The sequence below is a fragment of the Zalophus californianus genome, chromosome 4 (genome assembly GCF_009762305.2).
Source record: "Zalophus californianus isolate mZalCal1 chromosome 4, mZalCal1.pri.v2, whole genome shotgun sequence".
Lineage (NCBI taxonomy): Eukaryota > Metazoa > Chordata > Mammalia > Carnivora > Otariidae > Zalophus > Zalophus californianus.
In genome coordinates, this window is record NC_045598.1 from 158,745,461 (window position 1) to 158,764,819 (window position 19,359).

Consider the following 19,359-nt stretch of genomic DNA (forward strand, 5'->3'; position numbering starts at 1 on the left):
TATGTTTGGATGAATTAATGATGAAAGAATAGGAAAATAGGATAGGGAAAGAATTGTTACTGAAAGTGAATTTTCTTAAAAAAAGAATGAATAAAATATAGCAGGGTGAAAACAGAAACACATTCCCAATAAATGATCTAAAAATAATAGATGTGGGTTTGTAGGATAGAGTGAAGGCCAGCTTCATTCAAATGGAATTGTGTTTATTTTGATTCAACAAAATATAATACTATGAATCAGACACTGTACTAGATGTTAATGATGTAGAAATAACTAAAGAAAATGTATGTTAGGTTTGCAAGACACCCTGGTTCAGTGGATACTTAGTGAGGAGCTTTGAAACTAAGGTTGAAAAAGCATATGATAAATCCCAATGAGACAAACTTCAAAGTCTAAACCAAGAGTTTAGATTTCATATAATCTGATTTATTTAATAGTAGGAACATTCTGTCAGCATGATGAAGACACAATGAAAGATGAAAATCATTTCTAAAATATGTGAAGAATAGAGCAGATAGTTACTACTCTTGCCATCCTACTTTTTAAAAAAATTTTTTAAATTTAAATTCAATTAATTAACATATAATGTATTATTTGTTTCGGGTACAGGTCTGTGATTCATCAGTCTTATATAATACCCAGTGCTCATTACAACACATACGCTCCCCAATGTCCATCACCCAGTTACACCATCCCCCACCCCCTCCCCTCCAGCAACCCTCAGTTTGTTTCCTAAGATTACAAATCTCTTATGGTTTGTCTCCCTCTCTGGTTTCATCTTGTTTCATTTTTTCCTCTCTTTCCCTATGATCCTGCTTTAGATACACAGTTAAGATTTCTTATATAGCATACCTAATTTTTAACAAAAGTATTGATGGTTCTTTTTTTATTTTAATATTTTATTTATTTACTTTATTTCTTAGCATTTTTTATTATGTTATGTTAATCATCATACATTACATCATTAGTTTTTGATGTAGTGTTCCATGATTCACTGTTTGCTTATAACACCCAGTGCTCCATGCAATACGTGCCCTCTTTAATACCCATCACTGGGTTAACCCATCCCCCCCTTCCCTTTTGAACCCTCAGTTTGTTTCTCAGAGTCCATAGTCTCTCATGGTTCGTCTCCCACTCTGATTCCCCCCCTTCATTCTTCCCTTCCTGCTATCTTCTTCTTCTTTTTTTTTTTTAACATATAACGTATTATTTGTTTCAGAGGTGCAGGTCTGTGATTCAACAGTCTTACACGATTCACAGCGCTCACCATAGCACATACCCTCCCCAATGTCTATCACCCAGCCACCCCATCCCTCCCATCCCCCACCACTCCAGCAACCCTCAGCTTGTTTCCTGAGATTAAGAATGCCTCATATCAGTGAGGTCATATGATACATGTCTTTCTCTGATCGACTTATTTCGCTCAGCATAATACCCTCCAGTTCCATCCATGTCGTTGCAAATGGCAAGATTTCATCCCTTTTGATGGCTGCATAATATTCCACTGTATATATACACCACATCTTCTTTATCCATTCATCCATTGATGGACATCTTGGGTCCTACCATAGTTTGGCTATTGTGGACATAGCTGCTATAAACATCAGGGTGTATGTACCCCATCGGATCCCTATGTTTGTATCTTTGGGGTAAATACCCAGTAGTGCAATTGCTGGGTCATATGGTAGCTCTATTTTCAACTTTTTGAGGATCCTCCATACTGTTTTCCAGAGTGGTTCTTATTACAAAACTACAACATTAAGGGACTCACTGTAATTGTTCATCTCTGTATTCAGTATTTTCTATGTGAACTGTTTAATCCAGGAAAGTAGTAAAGATTACAAACAGCAGAGGCAGACTGTCTTCCATTGGCACGCTGCTTGGTGTGTACAAATATCTTGAGTATTTTTCATATAGTACTCAAGTCCATTATGTGGTCATTCAGTCATCTTAAGAGGTCTTGAAAGAATAAGGCAAATGGCTATTAAAATGCTCTGGGTTGATGGTGCATTAGCATTACATGAATGCAATGCCTTTTTATTTTGATCAGAAAATATCATTTGATGAAGCTCTGGTTTTAATTTACACTTGCTTGTTAGTCAACAAAGTTTGGTAAAATTACTCACTGTAATTACTTTGAGAATGTTTCCATTTCTTCATTTCTTCATCTCCAAATTGCTACATTAAAAGAAAGAAAAAAAATATCTTCCAGGCATGTTATCTCAGAGTTAGCCAATCAGATAAAAAGTTTTAGTCTGTTAAATTATTTTGAAAAACTATAGTTAGAGGCAACATTCCAGGGAAAGGAATGAATACATTAGACTTAATCTAATAGATTAGACACACACCATCAAAGCTGGTGACTCTCCTGGACTGTCAGAAGTATATACTGTAAGATGGCTGAAGTCAAGGGTCAGTCGAAGGTAACACCACATCCCACTGACTTTTGGGCCTACGTTAGGTACTATGCCTGTTCATGATTGTTAGTCCCTGTGCCTGGCACTAGCAGGTTCTCAAGAGCATGTGGCATTATCACAATATTGGTAGTGTTAGGGAAAGACATAGCAAATTAGGGAAATTTACAGATGGGCCTGATACTCCAGATTATCAGCACACTTGTGTTGTTGTTAAAATAAAATACTCTCCAACTGTTCCATAGCTCTTTTGCATTACTGCTAAAGAAAAGTGTATTATGTAGGCAGCATTTTAAGCCCAGCTAGCATAATGATAGTGATTTGTTCCATTTTAAAGATGAGGTAAAGTAACCATGACACTCTTTGTTAAAAATATTAATCTACAAAAGCAGAGATTATTTAAAATTAAACAATTGTTTTTCTTTACCCATTTCCTAATTTCTTTGGGGTTACTTGAAATTTGGTATGATTCTGTTTTGTTTTGTTTTGTTTTTTTCTCAGAGCATCCTTAAAGCCAAGTATGATTTCACAAGAGGTTTCAATAACTTTGAAGAGTAATGGATTTCCTTTCATGTATATGTGAGCTCAGGGTGTATTTTCCTGACCCCTCTCTTGTGTCCATCTTCAGCATTATGGAAGCTTTAAAAAATACATAGGGAGAGAAATTGATATGAATCCTATGAAATCCACTTTACTTCAAGTCTGGTAGACCAGTTCAAAAACAAGAAAAATTTAGGCTTGCATCTGAAAGAAAATTCAATACTGTGGCACATTACTGACCAGAGTAGCCAACATTTTTGGTAATTTGGATTTCAAGATATGGCAATAAACATGCCACAAAGATTTAAGAGCACAATTGTGTGTATCCCTTCTTGCGTGTCTGGAACATAAGCATGGTAGCTCTTCCTTTTGCCCTGTTTGCCTTGTGCTTAACCAAACCTAAAAGAACTGCTAAATTGGTAGTGGTTTTCTCTCTCTCTCTTTTTAAAGATTTTATTTATTTATTTGACAGAGAGAGACAAAGCGAAAGCAGGAACGCAAGCAGGGGGAGTGGGAGAGGGAGAAGCAGGCTTCCTGCTGAGCAGGGAGCCAGATGCGGGGCTCGATCCCAGGATCCTGGGATCATGACCTGAACCGAAGGCAGACTCTTAACGACTGAGCCACCTAGGCACCCCTGGCAGTGATTTTCTTTAGAGCAGTCATGAGAGATGAGGCTTGGCCTCAAGACTGACCAGAGCTTTTGTTGGTCATCCTGAATGGTTATCAGGTGCATAGCTCTTTCTTGGCAAATATGCAAAGAAGGACAAGAATCTTCAGATGGCAGGGGATAGGTACTCTTCCACAAACTATTCTTTTTCCTCTTATTATGTCTTCCAAAATCTATAAAAAGCTGACTTACGGGATGAACTCTCTGAAGTCCCGACATCCTCTACTGTAGGCAACACTATGAAAATGTACACTCCTTCTAACTCTGTCTTCCCAAGTCTGATGGATCTGGCATTTTAAGATAGAAGGCTTTGTTTTAATTTTGGGACCCAGCTCAAAGTTGATGTTAAGTACATTAATATGGAGAAAAATACTCTAGTAAATAACCTTGTAGTAGTAGGTAGCTATTACTTTTCTCTGGTGAAAATAATTTATGTGCTTTTCACCTTTGATTCAAGCATTATTTTAGATTTCAGAGGCTGAGTTTTACTATAAAATATCCTGCATTTTAAATACCATTTAATTATGATTTGCTGCCTTGGGGAGTATATCATCATGTGATTTAATTTGGTATATGCCCTGAGGGGGAGCATATTTCAATCATAAAGTATTTCCTCCAGAAACAATAATGGTTCAATGATTGATTTCAGGATGCTGTTATAAAATGGTTTATTCAACAGTAATTTGAATGCAATTGAGTTTAAAAATATAGTATAGATTCCCCAAAATGGGTAAGAAATGAACATACGTGCTTTTGTGCTCAACACGAAAATCATATTTATATATTTTTTTGGTCTTTCACCTTCAGTTATTATATCTTCAGAAAAGAACTTAGGAAGCTGAGAGCTATGAAACATATTATCTCTTCAAAAAGTTCATTTTTGGACAAGTATCATTTGGATGGGGATTAACTTAATCAGAGATTCTGAATCTTCTTTACTTTAATTTTTAATCTCTTTTTAAAAAATATGTCTGAGTCTTTAAAAGACCTAAACTTGTAGTCACAAAGCATTGCTTCAAAAAAGGGGAAAAAAAAGAAAAAAAAAAAGAAGGGAAAGTTTTTAAAGCAGCCACCGGCTGTAAGAGAGAGAGTGCAGGCAGCAGATTTGTGACAGAGTGGAGCATGAAACCCATCAGCTGATGAGTGAAAATCCCTGGTTTCTAATTAATCGAGGTACACAGGCCAAGGGATGAAGAGGATCAGGGAAATGAAATCAGGAAAAAGATACCATCAGTCATTTCTGCGGCCCATTGTCATACTTCAGAATCTGCTGTAATGAATCACTCAGGCATTCCACAGATACATTCAAATGGTGAAGAAAATTCATTGTCCGGTGAAGAGCGTTTGATAAAAATCTTTCTTTTCCCCCCCCTCTTTGTCAGAAGCCTATGATCAGAAAAGGAAATCCAGACAGCACAACAGGTGTGCTTTTTGCAAGCCTGGTGAAATCTGCAAATGAACCAAGTATGGACAAATTTTTTTGTACTAATTTTTTTTTCCCAAAATGTGTATGGGGAGGGTGGTGGGACAGAGCATCCAGCAGGAGGGAGGCTTGGGACTGAACCGGATTGCAAAAAGTGTCAAGATTAAGAGAAGCAGAGGAGTGAGCCCCTTCCTGCTGTTGAGAAATGCATGTTCCTGTAAAAATCTTAATTAGGGAAATAGGAGAAAACATTGGGAAATGTAGTAATATTTAATTTAATTTCTAAAGAGGGACATTCCCTTTGACGAACAATCTATCCAACGAAGAAAGCATTTACATTAGATCCTGGCTCTGCTCTGAAAAGAAAAACCTCATCCTCGAATTTGAAAGCTGCTCTTGGGCCCATGGTTTCTGGGGTTTCCCAGAAAAAGGGTTTCCTTTAAAGTCAGTGAGACTTAGCAGTGATGAATGCACATTTCAGCCTGAAGGTTTTGTTCAAAGTTTTCCTAATTCAGGCCTTCATTCCTCCTCAGTTATAGCTCACTTTTGTGGTGGTCATGTATTTTAATGGAGAAAATATGCATCGTGGCACCTAAGATGCAACATCTGTGTATTTCGACTCTGCAGCAACTTTGTGACTGCGAACAAATCCTTGTAGCAGCTCCGAGTGCTGTGTGGCATTAGGTGACATGCAAATATAATTGTTTTCAAATAATCAGGGACTGTACTGAGACATATAAGGATGGCTGATTCATTTTAAATTTAATTACTATAATATAGGGTTTCACTGTCTATATTATCAATCACCAAGACACTTTGGAGTTGATAATATTAAAATTGCAACAATAATGAGAATTCTACTTCATGATGAAAATAATTTTAATCATGGGTAGATTACAAATCCATTTACAGTTACGGTTACTGAGAATTCTATTATCTACCTTCTCTTGTAAAAGATGTTAAGACATGTTTTCAGGAAGTATAAAAGATTATAGAAGTATGCTGTTTCTATAAAGTTGCAAGCACAGGCTTTCAGACAGAAAACCATGAGAAAGATTCCAAACTGTCAAGGCTTGTGGGGTGGAATGTAAAGCAGAGGAGGTAGCTGTGGTTACAGGTGGGCCTAAAGCCCTTTGTCTTTTTGGCTCCTGTTTGCCTTATTCTTTCAGTCAAAATTATTTTTGAGAACTGCTATATAACAGGCACCGGGCCAGGTGCTAGAGATGAAGCCAGAGAACAAGTGGTGTGATCCCGCCCTCATGGTGTTCACAGTCTAGTTTGCTTTGATGACTGCCCTGGCCCTTGAAGATGTTTGGGATTTTAAATGGAGTCCAATGAAGCACAGTGAATGGACCTCGGCAGTTAATGGTCCTCAACTCTCACTGCCCATTGGAATCACCTAGGAAGCTAAATGCAGACATAAACATAGAGTCATAATAGATACATGTCTTTACCCAGGCTCCATCCCCAGAATTTTGGCCTGGGATGGGGCCCCCGCATAAGTATTTCTGAAAAGCTCTCCCGGGATTCTAACATGCAGCCAGGGTTAAGGAACACGGGACTACCCAACAAAGACAGCCTCTGAAAGACCACCATTCTGGATATTAACTGAGATCATTCTCTCATCTGGTAAGTCTGTAGGAAATCACTTTCTAGTGTCTGATTGAATTAAACTAGTTCACTATTTTGATCCTAGAAGAGTGTCAGTTTCTCAGGAGCCCAAAAGTCCAATTTATCTATTGGACTAATCTAATTATTTATCTATCTATCCAAGTTATCTATTTTGCAAAATAGATGACTTCATATAATACTTTATGATCACCTTTGCTCTGACTTCATCTCCCCTTCTAATATCAAAAGTAGTCAAATTGGTCTGATAATTGGTGTGGGCAAGAGTTACTCATTGCTTCTCGTTGGTTTTTCAAAACCTTTTATCAGGGAACTTCGAAGAGGTAGGTTTTACTTACACTAGGAGTAGATTTAAGAGCTGAGTCAAAGAAGACACTAAATGTGTTTGAAGGGACTGAATTGTGGGAAGGTAGGAATTCAGTGGTAATGGGTGGCCAAATTACCCCAGCTGTGTTCCCCTATTTGCAGTGTGTGTGTGCTCCTAAATCCTTGGTAAATTGCATTCTGCTCCATGGAATCTGTGGTCTCTAATTTATGCATTTGAACATTTCTTGGTGTGGGGATATACATTTGAAGTGCTTCCTATTTATATTTAATTCATTAAAAATATATCTTGTATGTATACATTTCCAAAATAATTAGACATAAAAATCATAACTTCTCCTGTCACAATTATGATTTTCTTTACCCTATATTCTTTATTCTCTTATACCCCATTGGGATTCCCTTTCTCTTCTCCACCTTTCTTCAACCTTAACTCTGCGCACTCCCCTGCTCGATTATTTTTTCTTATTTTATTTTCCCTCTACTCTCTCAGGAACTAACAAAGGCAATAACCAAAAATATTCCCAAACATTCACTTGATCCCTTTACTCAATTTTTGTTTTCGATACTACTCATGTGGACTAGAGTGTGTGCGCGTCTATATGCATAGACATGGAAATAATTAGTTTAAAAAAATCTATTACCCTCACTGTCACTTAAAGCATTCCCACAAGCGTGTAAACTGCGCCCCACACTGGTTCCTTGCTTTGGTGGAACTCTATGAATAAATTACATTTTCAGAGTCTGCCAGCTTTCTAATTCCAGCTTACTGCACTTTGGAACAACATCTTTCCTTCATACGTCGCATAATTTGTCTTTCCGGGTTTATTTTCATTTTTCTGTTTCTCTAGCTCACCAATAACTTTTGCAGGAAGAAATGGTCTCTCTCATGGCCAGAGCTTCTTGGGACTTATGCCTGGAACGGGGTCAAATTATTTGGGTGACAATTAAAGCAGCAAAACCTACTTTGATGGCATTCAGTCAAGAGTATCGTTGTTTAACATTTGTGTTTGCATGCTAATTTTTAGAACTGAAAAACACATGGATACACGTGTTTATTTGTATAAATTACAAATATAATACAAATACAAATAAAATTTATTTTATTATATTTTATTTTCTTTAAGGCAATAAACTGGGTTCATTGTAGTCTCTTTTGGCATTTAGAGAAATGCAAAGCATTAAGCTGTCAGATTTTACAGTAACAATGAAGAATTGTGAATTCTGATTTGGAGGCACAAACACTGCAATCATTAACTATATATACTTGGATTCGTAAAGTGAATTGGCAAAGGGAATAGAAACCAAAACTTGTAGGTAAGTGAAATCATTTGAGAAGATGAACACAGCCATGGCACAGCCCACCATTTTCATCCAGTCCCTTTGCAAAATGAAGGTTATTAGGACAGGTTTCATCAAAAAACGGAAGTGACCAAATAGTCCACAGGTGATCAGTTCCAAAGCCTTCCCCCAGAGTCAGCCCTTCAAATATTTATCACATATGTATGTATGTTTGCTTGGATCATGATAAGGTACCAATTTGGGATTTTTTGAAGTCTGAGCTAGCATGTCACCTGAGACATCCGTCTGATTTGGATTGAGTTCAGGAGCAAAGTGCCTTGAGAGGCCAAAAGAGAAAGAGAGGGTGAGAGGGACAGCAAGCAGGAATGGACAGCCCATGTTGCCAGCTCTAATATCCCAGTGCAATTATTTTGTGGACATCCACTCCTTTCCTGCACAGGAGATAGGGCTATAAGTGTATGTTATTTTTTAATTACAAGGGGGGTAGAAAAAATCCTGATGATGGGCTGGAAGGTGCCATTGCATTGTTATTTTTTCCTCTCCCTTCGTTTGCTGATTATGTGAGCCGGGCTCCTTTGCTAGCCGATGATAAGCAGAATTTCCATGTTCTCTGCATAATTAATCCATCTCTGCCTCTCTTCATGCCAACTCGCCCGTTATCGCCGGCACATGCCTGAATTGCAAAAGAATCCGCTCTTCAATTGGAACTTATTGATATTCTAAGAAAAAAAAAAGAGAGAAGGGGGAAAAAACTGAAAATCCTTAAGTTTAAGCCGCAGATTTTTAAATGGATTAATTTCGCTGCAATCGCAGCCATCTAAGGCGGGAAGGCAGGCAGAGCAAATTGAAAGCGTCTCCATGTTTGCAGAATTGGGTCCAGAACGCTGAAATGTACTGGCACAGCTCTCTTTTAAAGTCAGAAAATTACCATTCATTTACATCACATGAAATACTTTTTTATGCTAGAAATATTCAAGAGACGTTCTTTAAATGCCTGCTAATGCTTGATAACATTTCTAACTTTCAACGTTTTGCTAGACTTTGATATGACATGATAGGAATGCCTTCCAGTAGAGAATATTATATCTCTCTTTATCACATATTAGATTACATCATCTTTTTTCTTCATCATCCCAAGTAGTCTTTAAACAATGAAGTCTGTCATTGGTTATGTAGGATTTTGTGTGCTGATGGAAGTCAAGGTTAGTCATTTATTTTTTGTATACCTACAAATGAAATGTTTGTTTTTGTTTAATTTTCTTCTTTAAATACCTAGAGACCTTGGACAATAATGAGAATATGAAAATAATCATAATTATTTCTCAGTAGTCATTGTTTTGACTATTTTCCTCAGCCTTATGATAAACTCTTAATTTTGAGAGACTTGATTCCTTCTCATTTTAACTTGTAAATAGTTACACTCAGAAATCTCCTTTGGCTGAGAAAAGCGCCAGTAGTTGATGTCATTCTACAAAGCATACAGTTCAAAAATCACAACTGCATAAACTTCCAGCTGCAGGATTCAAGCAATTCCAAATAAAATTTGCTAAACCTTGCTTAGTTGTTGGTGTTTTATATTTTGATCTTTAAATCTGTTGTATGTGAATTCCCTGACTCCTGGCATCGAGCACTTGCCAGGACTGAAGCTTTCCTTAATACTCTAGTATAGCTTCTGCAGTGCTTTCTTCCTGTGTTTAGACGCTCACATATCTGCAGTTTCTGCTGGGCTGCACAACAAAGCTGATGTGCTCTTTTAGCTGAGAGAGAAGAGTTGCTAATATCAACCACCAAAGAAAATGGGAATTTAAATATCTAAAAATATTCACCAGGGAGTGGGTCCTCTGCATTTTGAGTTAGTAGAACCTCAAAAGGCAAAATAATAATAATCACAATTAAAAAAAAAAACAACTGACTTGAGAGGTACATTTCCTAGGGAAAATGAGACAGTGAGAAATTATATTCTTCGTGGAGATATCAGTTATGAAACAAGAATCTTCATAACCACAGGATATCTTAACATAAAATGCTGGCATTGGGTATGAAGGTCTGTACTTTAAATGTTGACATTGTATTTTTTCCCCCAAAAGGAAACCAAAATGAATAGAGAGGTAAGAAACACATTTAAGAGGAAGATTTTTTTATAGTCATGTAAAATAATTAACATAGTGATGAATACTATAAACATAAAGACAGTTAAAGGATACAGTTTTAACTTAATCATCTTAATTATAAAATCTTATATAATTCTTAGGCTACCTGGAGCTTGGACATAGAGGAAACTGCTAGTTGCACATTGAGTAATTTTGTATAGTCAGCTAAACACTTTAAAGCAATTTTAAAAAATGAAATGAAAAATGACCCTTCTTAAAATAGATGTAGCAAAAACATTTCAACCATAAATAACATTTTCACTGACCTTGTATACTCAACCCTTTCATTTAAAGGCATGAATTAAAAGGACTTGAAAATTGCAGGTGTATTTGCGGAGAGAGGAACTTCTGGGCATTCTGTTTTGAAATAAAAATTGTGATTTAAAAATCAAATATTTTCTATAGTATGCACTGAGTTCATATTTTGAATACTTTATAGAAGATAGTTATAAACATCTCGATGGGAATGTATGTTTTTATAAAATTATGTTCTGTTTCTACTCTGAAATTATTATGATTTCTTATATACAATTAATAGTTATAACTTAGTTCGCATAATTTAGCACAAATTTTTCCTGTGAAATACAAGTTAGGCTGGTTTTATTATTCCATTGTAAATTCACTGGGTATTTTAAATGAATATAAGGTATCACATTCCTAATTATTACCATATGTACAGATCAGAACGAGAAGAGTGACACAAATGGTTTCGAGATGCTCAGTGTCAGATGACAGGCTAAATCAAACAGCAGTGATTCACTCCAAAGTGGTGACGGCAAATACGATACGAATTAGCTATTTCACTGAAAAAACTAAGACGCTGACATGGATTCATAAATGATGAACTGACTTCTAATAGAAACAATTGAATGGATTTTTTTCTTTCTTTTAAATTTAAGGATGAATTGAAAAGTGAAGAAGGCTATTACAAATGATTTCCTTGGTGTCAAAAATTGCTAAATAGTTCCTTTTTTTGACATTAGGAAAATGAGTGACAGCCTTTTATTTGTATTGTGCATGATGGATGGATCCCTTCATCGTCTCCCTTCTCATTCCTCTTTCCTTTATAATTGGATGGAATTGAACTATTTACCACCGCTAAGTTGGCTTTTTGCTCACGAGGTACCACCATCCTATGCTTATGCCAAAGAGCCAAACATATCAATTACATCTTCCTCACAGACATACATCTTCACAAGTGAAATATTTAATGACTCTTTTCTTGATCCTTTGCCTTTTCTTTCCCTAACTCCAAGAGTTTTAAACTCACTCAGTCCTGGGAAAAATCTTAATGGACTTGAACACTTTTCCCTTTTCCGTTCAATCCTTTTGGGTCAGGTGGTTCTTGTGATAAGGAATAAAGTTCAAAGAGCCTTTAATCTTTTCTGTTTTGTACCCATACTCTCCAATATAATTGTTCCTCTCCCCAGCTTCTCATAAGCTATCACCGTGGGTCACTGAATATTGGCATTCATCAATTAAGAGGCAGCCATTGAGAATCTCCAGTTTATCTTCGCCCTGCTGTGTGCTCTGAAGAGACTGGAATTTTGTGACTTGACAAAATCTGTTAAGTGCTCCTTTCTTAGCAATAGTTTGTGGTAAATATTTACCACAACTGTAAATACATAATATTTACAGTTTTGCTTAATTCTAATAAAATGTATTCCAATTATTCTTTCATATCAACGTAGAGTTTGTTTCTTTAAAGATACCTGAAGATGTTTTCCAAATTGGTGATTCATTCTCAAATATAGACAGCTTATATATATGTTATCTTGATAATAGGCACTCAAAATTTTAAAGTATTGTATAGAAATCTGTATTTTAAAAGAGTTGAATCAGTCTCTCAGTAAACATAAAGCTGTGTTTTAAACATGCAAGAGGAACTGAAAGGCCTCTTCCAGCTACCTGACTGGAAAATGATACTTAAACCAAACATGGTTTCCTACTTTAGAAATCTCCCTAGGATATTTTCCACAGCATTCTAGAGACGAACTAAAGTCCTTATTAACTGAAAGAAATTTGGATGTTTTCTTTAAAACTATTAAGGAAGCAGGCTAAAGAAAAGACAGCTGTTGTTTCTAATTCTGACTAATCACTTGTCATCTTTATGAGGTCAATAATGAGACCTTAATTTCCTCATTTGTAATAATTAGAAAAATAATACCTATATCAAAGAGTTGTTATGACAATAAAAACATGAAAACACTTGGCATTTTTCCTGAAGCATAGGTAGTATCAGGCAGTTAGCATCCTTACCTGCCATTTGGTCATTATTTTATATGAGACAAATAATGGAAGAGGAATGATGGGTAAAGAAAGGATCAATGTGTATGTATTCCATTTCTTACATGTAACAGCAAGTATCAGGTATTTCTATTCAAGCATTAGGTAAAAATGAAGAATTTCTTCATAGTCAATAGTGACAGGTTGAAAGTTTTTTCTCTAAGACCAGGAATAAGACAAGAGTGTCCACTCTCACCACTCCTATTCAACATAGTACTGAAAGTCCTAGCTAGAGCAATCAGGTAAGAAAAATAAAAGGTATCAGAATTGGAAAAGAGGAAATAAAATTTTCTCTATTTGCAGATGACATGGTTTTATATTTAGAAAATCCTAAAGACTCAACCAAAAAACTCTCAGATCTAAATAATGAATTCAGTTAAGTTACAGTGTACAAAATTAACATTCAAAAATCAGTGCAGCCACTCTGGAAAACAGTGTGGACTCTCCTCAGAAAGTTAAAAATAGAACTACCCTACAATCCAGCAATTGCTGTACTAGGTATTTACCCAAAGGATACAAAATTCTGATTTGAAGAGATTCATGCATCCTGACATTAATAGCAGCATTGTCAACAATAGCCAAATTATGGAAAGAGCCCAAGTGTCCATCAAATGATGAATGGATAAAGAAGATGTGGTATATATATATATATATATATATATATATATATATATATATAATGGAATATTACCCAGCCATGAAAAAGGATGAAATCTTACCGTTTGCAATGGCATGGATGGAGATAGAGATTATTCTGCTAAGCAAAATAAGTCAGAGAAAGACAAATACCATATGACTTCATTCATATGTGGAATTTAAGAAATAAAACAGATGAGTATGGGAGGACAAAAAGAGAGAGGCAAACCATAAAACAGACTCTTTACTATAGAGAACAGACTGAAGGTTGCTGGAGGGGAAGTGGGGGGGAAATGGGTTAAATGGGTGATGGGTATTAAGGAGGGCAATTGTGAGGAGCACTGGGTGTTGTATGTAAGTGATGAATCACTAAATCTTATATGTGCAATTAATATTACACTGTATGTTAACTAACTGGAATTTAGGTAAAAACTTGGATGAAAAAAATCAATATCATTTCTATACACTAACAACAAATTTTCTAAAAAAGAAATAAAGAAATTGAGCCCCTTTAGAATAGCATCAATAAAATACTTAGGAATAAATTTAACTAAAGAGGTGAAAGATCTCTATTCTGAAAACTTCTAGACATTGTTGAAAGAAAGTGAAGAAGATACAAATAAATGGAAAGGTACCCTGCGTTTAAGAATTGCGAGACTTAATTTTCTTAAAATACATGTCAATACTACCAAAAACCATTTATAAACTCAATGCAATCCCTATCAAGATTACACTGGTGTATTTTGCAGAAGTAGGCAAAGCACTTCTAAAATTTATGTGGAACTACAAAAGACCCCCAATAAACAAAAATATCCTGAGAAAGAAGAACAAAGCAGGAGACATCACGGTTCCTGATTTCAAGCTCTGCTATAAATCTATAGTCATCAAATGAGTATGGTACTGGTATAAAAACAGACAAATAGGTCAATGGAACAAAATCAAGAGCCCAGAAGTAAACACAAGCATGTTATGGTCAACTAATATTTAACAAGGGAGCCAAGAATGCTCAATGGAGAAAAGACGGTCCTCAATAAATGATGCTGAGATAACTGGATATTCACATGTAACAGAATGAAACAGGACCCACATCTTATACCACTGACAAAAATTAACTCAAAATGGATTAAAGACAAATGTAAGACCTGAAACCATGAAGCACCTAGAAGAAAACATAGGAATAAAGCTCCTTGACATGAGTCTTGGTAATGATTTATTTGGGTATGACACCTAAAGCGCAAGCAACAAAATAAAAAAACAAGTGGGACTACATCAAACTAAAAAGCTTCCACACAGTGAAGGAAACCATCAACAGAAAAACTACGAAATGGGGAAAAAAATATTTGCAAACCATATATCTGGTCAGTGGCTAATATGCAAAATATATAAAGAACTCCTACAACTCAATAGTAAAAAAAAACCTCAAATAACCCAATTTAAAGAAAGAATAGACATTTCTCCAGAGAAGATAAATAAAAGGCCAATAGGTACATGAAAACAACATCACTAGTCATTAGGGAAATGAAAATCCAAGCCACAGTGAGGTATCACCTCACACCTGTTAGAATGGTCGTCATCAGAAAGACAAGCAATGAGAGACCGTGGACTCTGAGGAACAAACTGAGGGTTCTAGAGCGGAGGGGGGTGTGAGGAGGGGTTAAGCCTGGTGATGGGTATTAAAGAGGGCACGTACTGCATGGAGCACCGGGTGTTATACGCAAACAATGAATCATGGAACACTACATCAAAAACTAATGATGTAATGTATGGTGATTAACATAACATAATAAAATTAAAAAAAAAAAGACAAGCGATAACAGGTGCTGGCAATGTGGAGAAAAGGGAACCCTTGTGCGCTGTTGGTGGGGATGTAAATCGGTGCAGTCACTATGGAAAACAGTGTGGAGGTGTCTCAAAAAATTAAAAATATGATCCAACAGTTCCACTTCTGGGAATATAACCAAAGGAGAGAAAAAACACTATCTCAAAAAGGCATCTGCACCCCCATGTTTATAGCAGCATATTTTAACAATAACCAAGACATAGAAAAAGACTAAATGTCTATGTCAGGTTTCAATTCCCTCAACTATGTTTGTTCTGCCATTCTCAGTTTAAAAATAATTCTCTTTGATAGAAGATAAGGATGAACTAGAAGTATATCAGTTTTTTTTTTATCATTCGTTAACATTGTACTGTCTGTTTTGTGAAGTGAACCAATCCTTTCCCGTTGTTCTTGTTCCATTTTATTTTTCTTCTTCTTATTATTAGCATTTTGTTGTTATTTGTACCAGTAGTAATAATAGCAGCAGCAACAACAACAACATTTTGGGAAGTCTCACTACCTTCTGGATTATTTTCTGAGGCAATTTAGCTGTTCAAAAAACTTGCAAAGTGGTTTAATTTGTATATGCCGCTTATCCGACCTTTCATAGCCACCAGTTTGTTTGTTGAATAACACTAATGAATCCGGCTGTAACTGCAAACAAATGTCCACGTTTCAAAGTACTGTATTTTATAATGCCATGTATAAAACACAACTCATTAATAAGGAGAAATTATTCGGGCTATTCCAGCCTCTGTGAATAGTATAGCATTCACACAGGAAAAAGCCTCTTTCTTGCTCATGCAAACATCTAGCCACTTTGAATGATTGGTTTCTCAGATGATGCTTCATTATATTATTTATAGTCGAGACTTATATTGAAATGCATTTTACTGGTCTGTGAGTGCTTTCATACTGGTCCGTGCTCCTTAGGATTTTCTTAGTGGTTTCTTTCGTATTTTCATTTTTAGTACAGAACACACTTTTAACTATAGCATTTATCATTGAAATCTCTTGAAGAAAAACAAAGTTTGTTGTGATGAGTCTGTCAAGGTCTAGGCTCTAACCTCTTTTATTTCCCCTAAAAGAATTGTTTTAGGCACAAAATTTCTGGGAATGGGGCCTATTATATAGATATATGAATATCTATATATTATTTTTATCAGAATGTGACTTCCAAATAAATTAAATTAATTTTTGTCTACCTATTTTGTGGTAAGCACTATGCTAAAACCATGGCTTACCCAAAATACAAGTCTTCTCCATGCTATTTCTAAACTGTTCCAGTATTTTGATCTATATGAGGAAATACCATTACACACTCCTGTCTGACCAAATGGTTCTTATGATTGTATTAGTTACTTACTGCTGTGAAACAAACCATCTTGAAACATAGGGCTTAAAACAATGACACTTATTTTGTTAATGAATCACAATTTGTGTAAGCATCTGTGAGGGTACCTCATCTCTGCTGTACTTTGCATCAGCTGGGACAGGTTGAAGCCTGGGACTAGAATCATCTGAAGGCTCCTTGCTCACTACTAGTTGTTGATGTTGCCTGTTGGCTGCAACCTTAGCTATTGCCCATAACATTTCATCATGGCCTCTCCATGTGGTCTGGGCTCCCTTGTAAGATGATGGCTGGACTCCAATGGCGAACATCCTGAGAGAGATAGGCAGATGAAGACAGTGTTACATTTATGACTTAGCCTTAGAAGTCACACAGCATCATATCTGCAGTTTCGTCATTGAAACAGCTACAAAGAAACAGTTACAAAGGGAAGAGAGATAGATTCCAGGTTTTAGTAGAAGAATGATAAGATTCTGGAAGAGCATGTGAGAAAGATCATATGAAACTAGTCATATTCCTGTGGTCATTTTCAGAAAATACAACCTGCTACAATGATATACCTAAGAATGATGGTGCAACTTGTTTTTATTTGTGCTTTTATTTTCTTCCAAAGGCTATTATTTATCACTCTACACTACTACCCTTTGCATCATGGAGCTGATTTTCTCCAATAAATATGAAATATATATTTACTATTATAAGATACAAGGAGAGATGCAAAGATGATGATTGAATAGCTCACTTCAGAGAGTTTACTTACATCTTACGTCATATTAAAGAGCTTTTGAATAAGGAATCCCTTCTAATAATGATATCATTATTAGATCATAATTTGCCTCATTAAAAAAAAAAGCAGTTTACATGTACTCACTCACTATACCTTGTGCACTGGAATGTAAATACTAGAATCCAAGTGATTTACCCTGAAATTTCTTCCCAATTATTTTTTCTCTATTATAACTTATTTATGGCATAGGAGTTCATAGTTTTATTTAAATCACTCTTCAAATTGAAGTTCTTCTAAGTAATGATCCACTTAATCTTCCTTAGTTTCCTCATATATATAAACATTTCTATTTTTGCTCTTAAAAATCATCTTTTCTATAAATATATCTCCCTGAAGAAACAACACTCATCTGCATTTCTCCACATTATCTTGTTCATATTTGAGTTAACCATGAAGCATTAACAGTAAAAAATAAAATAAAATCATCTTTCTCTGTTCACTCCGTACTGAGAACTACAGAGGAGTGAGTGATCAATTATCTTAACTCAAAAATAGTGACTGTCCCTATATGGCAAGTGCCATGATCTATCTAAAGGAATATAATATCTTAATGTTAGCAGAAACAGTAGACTTTTAATAGATATTGTGACAAGATTTTTTAAAGATGTGGTTCATTTTATGGCACAGAATGAGGAGTTTTCTAAAACCATATGTACAGCTCTTTCTTTATGGCCTCTTTTCCAGATTTTCCTCCCCCTGGTTGTGCTGCTTACTTACCCTGTTTACTTCCTGCTTACTTATCTACTTCCGATTCTTCCTTGGAGGGTCACAGCAAAAGTCAAGGAGGGTTGCTGAACACAGTTTCACCCTCAGCAGTCTGTAATTTTACATGTAATTTAGGACAATAATTAGGGTTACTGCTAGCCCACTCAGCACTTTAAGGCTACCCACTCTCAACAGGCACAGCCTTGCAGGGGTAAGACTTGGAGAAGTGCAGACAGGCTATCATCTCTCAGCTCTCGCTACCCTGCCTGTTCTGGCCACTCCTGCCCTTGTGCAACCCTGTGTGCTTTTAGAAGCTGTGCCTTGTGCCAGATCCAGCCTGAGGCAGTGATGACTAGAGCCTCTGTTCTGAAGAATATGAGTGTGTCTTTCTTTTTAAACCCTGAGTCAGCATAATCTGCAAACCATCAACTGAAGGGAAATCTTAGGTTTTTTTGAACTAAAGTTTATTATAGGGGGTGGGGGAGGGGGGGAACCTAACAGCAATAGAGAGGGTGAAACCAGAGTGCAGCCTTTGAGTAGCAGACCTTGATGAATTCTTATTGGTCAATCTGCCCCTTTCATACACAATATCAGATCAGCAAACCAAGGTTTCGTGAGTGTAAGAAACTTGTCCAGGGCCACTCAGCTAGTGAGTCAAGAACTGGGATTACAACTCAGTTTGGTCTGACATTAAAACCTATACTCTTAACCCTTAAATGGACTCCCTTATTCCATTGTGATCCCTTACCACATATCTTATTAAGCCTTGGTTATCATATTTTGCAGTCTTACTAAATTTGGATAATTTGTAAGCCAAGTTATCTGCTGATGTGTAGCTAATTTAGTGAAGACTTTGGATTCAGTAGGGTATAAAACGGTTTGACTTAAAAATGTTTGTTGAAGTATAGTTGACGTCCCATGTTACATTAGTTTCAGGTGTACAACATAGTGATTCAACAACTCTATGCATCATGCTCTGCTCATCATAAGTGTGGCTACCGTCTGTCGCTATGGAATGCTCTTATAAGACCATGTTCCCTATGCTGTATTTTTCAGTTATGAAGGATTTGATTCTTTCTAATCATTGTTTTCAGCTGTACTCTGTGGAATTGCCCTGTCCTATGTCTTCAATGAAAATTTGTGCAAATTTCAGAAATTTCTGGTCATTTGTGGTTATTAAAATTTAGTCCTGTGCATTTTATAAATTCTCTATCCATTTCAGAGTGTTCTTCCCCCGTCCTGCTGACCACACTGGCCATTATCGGAGAGGATTCACTTCTCTCCTGGGCCTAGCTCCTACACAGCTGGGGGCTGTGAGGAAGGAGA

At 36.2% G+C, this 19,359-nt stretch overlaps 1 long non-coding RNA gene across 1 annotated transcript; it reads right to left on the reverse strand.

Annotated features, from left to right (window-relative positions):
- Positions 1-8,191: 8,191 nt before the first annotated feature.
- Positions 8,192-18,149, reverse strand: LOC113938753. The gene is made up of 4 exons (XR_003524963.1): positions 18,046-18,149; positions 16,652-16,853; positions 10,716-10,806; positions 8,192-9,018 (listed from the first exon to the last, which is right to left on the reverse strand). It is a non-coding gene; the product is annotated as an uncharacterized LOC113938753 (long non-coding RNA).
- Between the last annotated feature and the right edge of the window lie 1,210 nt (positions 18,150-19,359).